Here is an 11,137-nt window from a genome sequence, read left to right as displayed (position 1 = left end):
GAAACCCATACGCGAACGTTTGGTTGAGACGAGGTGTTTTCAAAACCCATATCCTCAAAAGTTGCGCCACGATAAACCTCACTAACTTTTTCTACAATCGCCAGCTTAAAAGGACGCCTGTGTTTCACAAAAAGTGCCTCCCCGGTCTCTGCTTTCACAGCAGAACTCGTAGCTGGTCTGTCAAGACTACGAGCAGAAGTAGGATGCTTTTGACAGCTCAGGAGGGCCAAGGCCAGGTTCTACCAAAGCAGTTTTCTTTGAAAGTAGTGCAAATGTATTATATTTTATATGGAGATATTTAAGGTTATGCCTTTCAGTAATTTTAAAAATATGGATATAGCTTATTACATTAGTTTTTTTCTTAACATTAAAATGATTTAAATTTATAATGTAACTTTTTTTAATGTGATTATCAAACATGTATATTTTCAATGATTACAAAATATTAACCACGGGATTTCAATTGAAACAAAAATTTTTTTATCAAACTTTTTTTAAATTCTCCAACAATAAAAAACATCAAAATAAAAAAATTTTATTTCAACATTTACTATTTAACAAAATTATTTGTACTCTTACTCTTAATGTATTTAACATTTTTTTATTATAATTAAGTTTTCGAAAATAGTCAAGGAGGAGGGATATTTGTTAACATACCAATCATATCTGTACATTTTTCGAATGTGATAGCCCTGGAGTGATGATACAAACGTGGTGTACTATATTTCCAAAGTTCTGCAGTCTTCGCCCTGAGAGCAATAAATTTAGTGATTCAAAATCCTCATTCTCACTTAACGAAGTTTTCAAGATCATTGTATATGGCTTGCTTTTTAAAACACTTAGCTGATATTTCTCCGCCTTCATAGAATCACATCTTCTAAGGATTTTTTAGAAACAAACTCAGGTTGTTCATTTCATTTTCCGCATTGTTTTATGCTAGTATGATGAAAATTGAAATTTGAAAAGGTCGAACCAAGGAGCACCAGGAAATTTGGTAGCTCCTAAAACACTCGGGCCAAAAAAACCCATTGTATTTAGAGCTCTGGAAAGAGGGTAGATAGTCAAGAGAGAGGAGAAAAGTATCAGAGAAAGAGATAGGAAAGAATAGAGACAGAGACAGAGGTAGTTAGTCCTGTGAGAATTTTCCAGATTCTTTGGCAAATCTTTAAATATACTCCAGTTTTAGAGAACGAATATTACTCATTCTCACGACATTGGAACCCAAAACTCGTAGCCGTGCTCTAACAAAGGCAGGACACTCACAGAGAAAGTGCTCAGTGCTATCCACCTCCTCCAAGCACGATAGGCACATTGGGTTCTCAATGATTCCAATAGTGGTCATATGCTGACCTCATGGGTTGTGTCCTGTAGTAATACCTACCATCAACCTTACGTCTTTCCTTCCAAGTTTTTCGTGGAACGTTTGGCAGTTTTCTGTTCGGACTTGTCACAAAACACGTAGCAGTCCTGCAGCGTTCTGGACCGGATCATCGCTCTTTATGTAGATCACTTTATCACTGATCGAATTCATGATTCCTGCGGAACCGCTGATCCACTTTCGCAATTTTGTTTCCTTGACCACCGGAGTGTTCTGGTGTTCTGGAATCTATATAAGTGCACGCCTGTTTTGTCTTGCGACATAATTAAGCTTCTTTTAACAGTCTTGAACAATCTTTGAGGTTAGCTTCGCGTTCTCCAGGGCCTTCGGTGCAGCCTGACTGTCACTGAAAACTCCAATCTATTTCCCGCTCCATCTCCTCTCGATTATCTATACGGCTACTTTCCGGATGGCAAAAACTTTGGAAAACAGTTGCCATTTCCCCCATAGCATAGTGATAGCTATTACTATCGTTTAGGTACCATCCGGCCCCAGACCCTATTTCTAAATTCCATCTTCGTGCCAGAAACTATATTTATGGAGTCTACATATTACTTTTATTGCTTGTATTGCTTCTATTGCTTCCTATTGTATCGTTAGATCCAAGGGGAGCAAATCAAGCATAGCATTTAGAGTATCGCCGAAGGTTGTACTCATGGCACCCGTAATACATAAACATACACTTCTTTGCAACCTGTATAGTTCCCGGATTGTGGACTTAACCATGCACCGTCGCCACGAGGCTACAGGGACGTAAGTGATGATTGGTCTGAGAAGTGCTGTGTATATCCATAGGACCACAGCAGGTTTCAGGCCCCAGGTTTTACCGAAGGCTCGGCGCACCTTCAGTGAAATGTGTGTCTCCCAAGCCAGCTTCTTATCCAAACTTACTCTTAGATATTTAACTTCATCGGAAAGAGCAAGAGTCACACCTTTTAGTAGTGGAAGACTGAGTCCTTCCAATTTCCGCCTTCTCGTAAACAAGACTATGGTTGTTTTGTTTGGATTAACGTAAAGACCTTGTCTCATGCACTAGTCATCGCTTTTGTACAGAATCCTCCGCACTTTCGTCCAAAGCCTCTTTATGGATTTATCAGATGTTAGCTCACAGACATCGTCCGCATATGATTGGACATGAAAACCGATTTCCTGCACTTACGCTAGTAGAAAGTCTACGACCAAGCACCACAACAGCGGAGAAAGAACACCCCCTTGGGCACATCCTTGCTTGGCCCTGATGGTGATTAGTTCGTCACTATTCTCACCAGCGGTTAACACCCTCTCAGAGAGCACGGAATATATCAATTTTTCAATGGTCTAAAAAACTCCATGTCGTTCGGCAGAAGAACATATTGAGCCGAAAGTGGCATTATCAAAAGCCCCCCCAATGTCCATGAACACGCGCATTGTGTATTCTTCAGCTTCCAAACCGGCTTCAACCTTGCTAACAAGATCGTGTAAGGCTGATTCACATGATATTCCACTCCGGTAAGCTTCTTGATTTCTCCTAAGTAGACCCCAACTCGAATATGTTTGTACACAACTCGTTCTAGACTTTTACACTCGAACGATGTCAAACTGATTGGTCTAAAACTTTTTGCTAGGGAATAGTCATCTTTTCCTGGTTTCGGAATAAATACTACTCTTACGCGTCGCCATTGGGATGGTATATAACCTAGTGCAAGACGGGCTGTGAAGATCCTTTTCAAGACCTCAATCAGCCTGTCTCCTCCTTTTTTAAGCATTTAGTCCAGGGGACTTAAAGTTCTCAAAGGAAGACAAGGAAAACCTTATTGATTCTTTTGTCACTGTCCGACTAGCAATATACCAGTTGAACCTATAGGTTCCACCGTGACTACCGTTATTGTTCATGCCACTCTCTACTTCAGAGAGATTTACTACCAATGTGTTTCGAGTAGAGAATTAAACGTTTCCGATTTGGAAATGGTCTATGAACCATCAAATTTTCGAATGGAATCCAGTCTTACTGAGCGGTCTAAGCGAAGGGCTTTACAAAGTCTCGCCGTTTCCCCCATTTCTTCGAAATTTCTATAGGATAGTTTTCCTTTCTATATTTTGGTTTCCCGTAATTTTTTCTTACATTCTTTCTGTTGTAGTCGATGATTAGTCCAATCCTCTTCTTTGGGTTATTAAGGCCTTATTAAGAAGTTTCCTGGACCGTATACGAAGCTTCGACAGTTCAGGGTTCCACCAAGAAACCGCTTTCCCCTGTCTACTTTGCCTGAGTGGGCACAATTCCTCAAAGCAGTTGATTAAAGTACCTTCTAATTTCTCAGTAGCATCTTCAATCATTTCTATGGATTTGAGTTTCTTCAGGTTTAGTAATCGCTCAATTACAAGCTCACCATACCCGCCCCAGTCCACATTTCGAGGATTCCTACCAGCAGGTATTGATATTGCATCAATTCGCAGTCGGAATTCGATAAGACGAAGATCAGAAGGAGAGTCCTCTTCCAAAATTCACCATCGGTTGATTTAATTTCCAACTGACCTATTGGTAAGTGTTAAATCAATCACCTCTTGTCTTCGTTTTGGTTCGTTACCAGTGTTTTTAATGACCAAATCAGATGACATGTTGACGCGGATAGTAACAGATTTCCGACACAGGAGACCTATCATCTTTGCAGGCGACTTTAACGTGAGGTTGACCACGTGAGGAAGCCTACGGACCAACACCAGAGGAGGAATACTGGAAGAAACGTTTGCTAGTCTGGATCTGACGCTTTTAAACACGCCAGGATGCCACACCTTCGATACAGCTACTAGACGATCAGTCATAGACCTTGCCTTCGCCGATAGATCCACGGCAACTCGCGTGCAGTGGTATATTTCAAGCATGTACACCCACAGTGACCATCATGCAATCATAATGGACTTGTACGCAACTCGCACGCCCAAGCCGACAAGAAAAGTGCAAAGAGTGTCGTGGAAGAGGAATGCTTTTGACGCAGAATCTTTCCTAGCAATCTGGAGCGGGGCGTACTTTGTTGCTGGATCTGCAGAACAGTGAGCAAACCAAATAGCAACACGATTGGAAGAAACCAGCGATGCCAAGACGCTGAGCCTGCGATGCCAAGACCGGACAGACGAAATCACGAAACTCCGAAAACGATGCAACAAAACTCGTAGAAGAGCTCAAAGAGCGCGTCGCCGGCCAGGATATCCTGTTCAGCAGGCCCTTCATAAAGAAGCCAGACATGCATTGCAACAGGCAATACATCAAAGCAAATTCCGTTGCTTTATTGAATTAAGAAACTCCGCAAATACTGATCCATGGGGTAAAGCATATAAGACAGTTATGAAGAAAGTGAGAGGACCAAAAACCTCCCAACCCACATGCCCTGTCTTGCTGGAAAAGGTGCTCCCTTACCTATTTCCACCCCAGAGCCCTGTAAAGGTAACGAATTTACATCCCTCCCCCCCGCAGTCAGAAGAATATACGGTCCCAAAAGAGGAGGTATTGGCCGCTCTTACGAGAATCAGCGATGTAAAAGCTCCAGGTCCAGATGGTGTCCCCAATATTGCTTTCAAATCAGCGGTCCAAGCGAGCCCAGAAATGTTTGCTGATCTTTACACTGAGTGTATCAAATCTGGTATATTTCCCAGGAAATGGAAGCGACAGCGTTTAGTGCTACTGCCAAAACCGGGAAAATTGCCGTATGATCCATCAGCATAGCGACCCTTATATCTGTTAGATAAAGTGGGGAAGGTACTAGAAAGAATCATCTGTGGGCCGTTGCAGAAATACATACAGGGACCCACAGGAATTGCGGAGCGACAATTTGGCTTCAAGTGAGCAAGATGCACTGTCGACACCATTCGACTGGTGGACGAAACAGCGAGCGAGGCTATTAACAGGACAGGTGGGGTATCCGGCTCTATGAAATATTGCGCTGTCATAACGTTGGACATAAACCACGCTTTCAACTCAGCAAATTGGACGCTATTTCTTTCAGCACTGAGTGGTCTCTTATCCGGACCTATTTCGATGGCAGAATTCTTCAATACGACACAGGCGACGGACCTCAGAAATACACAGTGACAGGCGGAGTACCGCAAAGCTCGGTTCTTGGCTCTATTTTGTGGAACGCAATGTACGATGGCATCCTCAAAATGGAGCGCCCATGAATGCGACACTGGTAGGATACGCAGACGATATTGCGCTGGTTCTAACGGGGAAACAGGTCATTGATGTGGAACTCACTTGCAACGATGCGATAGCGAGGATTGAGCGCTGCTTATACAATGCCAAACTCCAGATAACAGCGCAAAAAACTGATTCAGTCTTGTTGAGCAAAAAGAAGAAGACGGAGAGTTTGACGGTGAATATCGGAGGTCTCAACATCCAGTCCAAGCCGGCTATACAGTACAGATTGACTCGCACATGGCCTTCAGAGAGCTCGCGGTGAAAGCCAGTACGAAAGGCACCGTAGTTGCATGTACTCTATTATGGTTGCTGCCGAACATTGGGGGAACCCAAGGCGCAAAAAGGAGACTTCTATCTACTGTGACAAACTCCATCCTGTTGTATGTAGCTCCAATTTGGTCCCAAGACCTACGAGGGGCCAGACAGGTTTATAGAGTGAGTGCTTTGCGTGTAGCCTGTGCATACCGGACAGTATCTGATGATGCAATTTGCGTGATTGTGGGGAAAATTCCACTAGATATCCGAGCACGTTAACTAAACCGTCTCTATCCAAGGCAAGGTACAAAACCTACAAGGGACCAAAAGTTGGGACAGCGAATCTGGAAGATAGGATCATTCTCCTAAAGGCCGCAGGACGCACGAACTTATCCCTAACCTTAACACGCGGTTACGGCGAAGACACGGAGAAGTGGATTACTTCCTCTCCCAGATGCTAAGCGGACATGGTATTATCTGCACAGGTTTGGTCTCTCCGCTTCACCACTCTGCCCTGCCTGCTCAGAGAATGTTGAAGACACACGACACGTACTCTTCTACTGTCCAAGATTCGAAAACGAACGTGAGGAGTTAGAAACTATCCTTGGAAGACAGCGAAGTGAGACTAACTTAACTGGCAGTATGTGCATTTCAAAACATTGCTGGGATGCTGCATGCAAGTTTTCCAAGCAAGTATTGCGTACGCTACGCAAGCAGGACGAAGAAAGGCGAAGAATAGAGCTGCTTCAGTACCGGCAGCTAAGGCAAAATAATATTAACGCTCTGTGCCATGCCTGATCACACCGAACTTCCCGACAAATGCTAAAGCTAATATGAAACAGTGTTCCAGAGGAGGTCGACTCAGACATACCGAGAACAATTATGGACGCTTGAGTTAATGACTCACGACCATATCATACGCAGACAAGACGGTATTGCACACGAGTTTACAGTACACTTTCGAAGTTCTATTTACATCTGAATGGAGTAATGGAGACTATCACCGACGTATAACCTCCGTACATCATAGGTAGAGAGCCTGGACGCAGATTTCTTTTGAAGTTGTTATCCACAATCACGGCTCCACCCTCGATGTAGAGCAAATGCGATGCCGGGGTGGAAGTCAGCCGAAGAGGGGAGATCTATTTTAGTAGGAGCGTGCCCCACATATAATTGGCGCGACGACATTAATTGGATGTTTCTGACATTTTTAACCTCTCCCCCCACACAAAAAAAAAAAAAAAAAAACTGTAAAAAGTCGTGGGGTAGGTAGGCCGAAACTGTAATGGCCTCGACACTGTTCCCACTCTTCCAGTACTTTATTTTTGCAACAACGATATCTCCGGAGCATAGCTCTGTTAACATCATGTGTTCGATCAACCTTAGCATGATAATACATGCTCCCGGTCTCACATTCCCTTCACAATGCAGTATTTGTCCCCACGACATAGCATTAGACCACAGATACGCTTGTGACATACCCATGGTCCTTGTATTTGTATTGGGTGTGGGTCTGTTTGCAGTTTTGCATGCCTACGGCACAGGAGAGCCGTAGACGCTTTGTTATGCTGCAGATTTATCTGTGTAAATATTACTTCAGTCATGAGACTGAGTATATTTACGCTTTGTCCTCCACCTTATCCTGGACACGGAAATGGATTCGCCCCAGATGTTGGTGAGGACGGCATCCGTACTTCGACTTCAGCATCTTGAGAGACCCAAGCTCAATACTCAGTACCAGGTGGGAGCCCGCCTCCGAATTGGTAGCGAATTTCTGGCTGGTGCACGAATAAATTCTCCAGAGAGTCGTATCAAGATCTTTGTTCTATACACGGATGCGTGTGTAGAGTTCTGCTGAACTACAGGAAGGACCCGGAATCCAGACACTCGCTCGTACCAACATTTCTTTGCTACTCTCAACAAGAATAGACCTGCTGTTTTCGCATGCTGGAATTTTTCCTATCTCTTTTTCCAGCCATTCTCGAGGAAAAGCATTGGAACAGTGCACCTTTACGATGCCGTCCACCACGCTTTTACTCTCGAAAGCCGGCGCATCGTTCGACTCACCGATAGCTTTCCAAAGATAGCTGTCAAAATAGTTTTCTTGCCCTTTGGATAGTATTTCGTCTTGTTTGTTGGTATGTATCTCTACCGTCATTGCTTTTGCTGCAATGATTCGCCAGACGTCGACGGAAGAGTGTCGTTCGACATTTGAGCTCTCTTAGCCTTTGCCTTGTCAGGTAAAGGTTTGTCTGCCTTGGATTGGGTCGCGGATGCAGGTATTTCCGACTTCCGTCTCTCAACTTTCCTCTTCTTTGCCTTCTCCTCTTCCCGGTCGTTGGCACAGACCCCGTTTCGTTTCTGGAAGAGTGTAACGTTACAGAAAAATCCTCTGTTCTGCCACGCTTTCCCGTTTCCATTACAGGTGTCGAAGTTGACGGAGCTTGAGTACTTACTTTAGCTAATGCTTCGGCTCTCTTCGCCTTTTATCTTCTTCGCTTGATCTGCCTTGGTTCTCCATTGGCATAGCCAATGTGCCATGTTTCACCACTAGTAGTGCGCTTCCTCCGGAACCCTGGGTGTCAATTCCGGTCATAACGGGGTGTGGGTTTCGGGCCTGCACACCCGATGCCCGAGCCGTCGATTGTTCGACGGAAGGATTTCCCGAAAGTGGGTTACCTCGTGCAGTGAGATCCTTGTTTAACCTCCATATTGTAGGAAATGCATTTTATATACCTCCTGCTAGGTTGTCGGTACGGTACTCTCCACATAGTACTTGGGTGGCCACCAATTTCGCCGTTCGGCGGGTAAGTGGATATCCAATTCCAGCTGCGCTCTTAGTTCGTGGTAAGTTAATCTCCACACCATGGGGTTAAATCACCCCATAGTATGATAGTCTTATAGTACTCTCGATGCTTCCAAATCGGTATGATTTGGTTGATAAGAGTGCCCGGAATATCAAAATGTATGGTCTGCCATTCTTGGAGGACTGATCAACTTTAATCCACATTAAAGCCAATTTAAAATTTCTATTTTGTCCAGTGCACATATCGCTGCAGGCTATTACATATTGATGCAGGGTTACATTTTTTAAATGCTTCAAGCAACAAGAAACAATTTCTTGGGCACCCCTGGATGTCTTTATATTCTATAATAAGCTGGGAAACGCCAAAGTTCCGGGAAACCATAAAAATGTCTATGTCATTTACAATGTTGGCAACATATTATATTATATATAAAAATGCACTAAAGAAATTATATAGCACAATTTTGAACTAAATAGTAATGCGCCTTTGAGGAAAGTGGGCTTATACCATTTTCAAAGTAATTATATTTGGAACTTTGTTAACTACGAAAATTCGTAATGATGCAAACAAATAAAATTTTACCAGTTTTGTTTTTTTTTTGGAAAAAGTTTATAAATAAAAAGTTCATAGTAAATTGTATTCATTAAACTAGCTGTACCCGCCGCGCGTTGGTACGCTAACAATCAGTCCACATATATTCAATTAATTGTAAACCATTTTCTTGAGTTTGTTTATAGTATTTAACAAATTGTGACATTAAAAAGTTTAGTTTCAACTCGATGTTTATTGAAGTGCTGTGGAATACACAATATTTCTTGTTTTTCCATCTGGTGCGTAGGCGAATAAATCAGAAGCTTTTCCGACACGTGAGCAAGCCACATAGAGCTGTCCAAATTTAATCCACACACTTGTAACGATTGTCCTTGTGCTTTATTAATAGTCATTGCGAAAGCGAGTCGCACCGGAAACTGTACACGTTTGAATTCGAATGGCATCATTGGGATACTGGGCAACAGTACATCTTCACATTTGAATTTTCCAGTCAAAATTGTTGCCTCGATAACATTGTTCATAATTTTCTTGATTGAGAGTCTGGTTCCGTTGCAAAGTCGTGGTGGATTTATGTTTCGAAGAAGAATGATGGGTACGCCAATTTTCAATGTAAGAACGTGTGGCGGCATGCCTGGCAAATCAAGCGAATTCAAGAATTCAGTTGGATAGTTGAAAACATTGTCTTGATTCTCCACAGTATCGATGGACTTATATGTTGTGGTTTCACTGGGTATTCCATGCTGAATCTTGAAGTTGATGTTATTGACATGGATGTTTTTGGCTGATAATATAGCACGCGTACTGACCCACTGATGGTTTTTGTAGTTTTGTGCAATGTGTTCTTACAGAAGTTTGCTTGCAGCGTGATAAATTGTGTAGATTCATCAATTTCCCCTTCCAATGCTTTCTGTGACACATTGTACATTCATCCCATATGGTAGTTTGACATGTTTGGAGTACTTTTCTCAATACAGAGTTTTTACTGATGTTGTATGTTGATGCCTCAGTGTTTTGCAAATTTAATGCTGAATGTGCTGTTCGGCCACCATCCAAAAGTGGTGCCACAATTCCAGGTGATGCAATATCCAGTGCAATATTATTTTGTGACAAACATTCATTTATATATTATATATAAAGATTATATAAAATAAACGATCTACAAAAACCTATTTAAAGACTTTTTTTAATTTTAATATAAAATAAACGATCTACAAAAACCTATTTAAAAACTTTTTTAAATTTTAATAAAAAAAATAATAATTTTGACTGTCAATTAATTTGACAGACGATTTGAAAATTCTACAGTTAACTGTTAAACCTCTTGCCAACAGAAGAAAATTGGCTAATTTAACAGATGTATTCTTTGTTGTTACAATCTGAATTCAATTTTTTTTTTCTCTGGGTGTAATAAAACATGACGTTTTATGTAAATCGACTTGTGGCGTAGTCAGAGGGTATGTATTTGTGTAGAAAAAGCTCCACTTGCATCCAAAATGTGAATTGGGTTTAGTGACTTTTGTAGCAATAAATACACCCAGCAAAACAAAAGTCTACGTGACCATTATTTATTTTTAAATACTTCCTGAAAATTTATTTACTGATTTTTAAGAACCCGAAGTTTGTATGCCAAATCTGCTGATTTTCTGATATTGTACTGATTTTTACATTTAATACCTATGTTTGTATGTTTACATATTTAAAAAGTGCTTTCACACTTTTTACACTTTTACACTTTGGCAAATTGCCTATAATTCGAAAACAATTTGTACTTTTACGTAGCATTTTATTCTTACACATATTTTATTCATTACACAATTTGTCTGTAATTTTAGCAACACATGTGAGAGAAATTTTTTTAATGAAAAATAACAACCACCCTAATATGGATGTGAACATCTTTATAAATATCTGTTCAAAACACGATTTGCTGAATCGGCGTATTATACCCAACGTACCTTGACTCAAGTCGTATATGCG

The sequence above is a fragment of the Anastrepha obliqua genome, chromosome 6 (assembly GCF_027943255.1).
Source record: "Anastrepha obliqua isolate idAnaObli1 chromosome 6, idAnaObli1_1.0, whole genome shotgun sequence".
Lineage (NCBI taxonomy): Eukaryota > Metazoa > Arthropoda > Insecta > Diptera > Tephritidae > Anastrepha > Anastrepha obliqua.
This window is presented reverse-complemented; position numbering follows the sequence as displayed.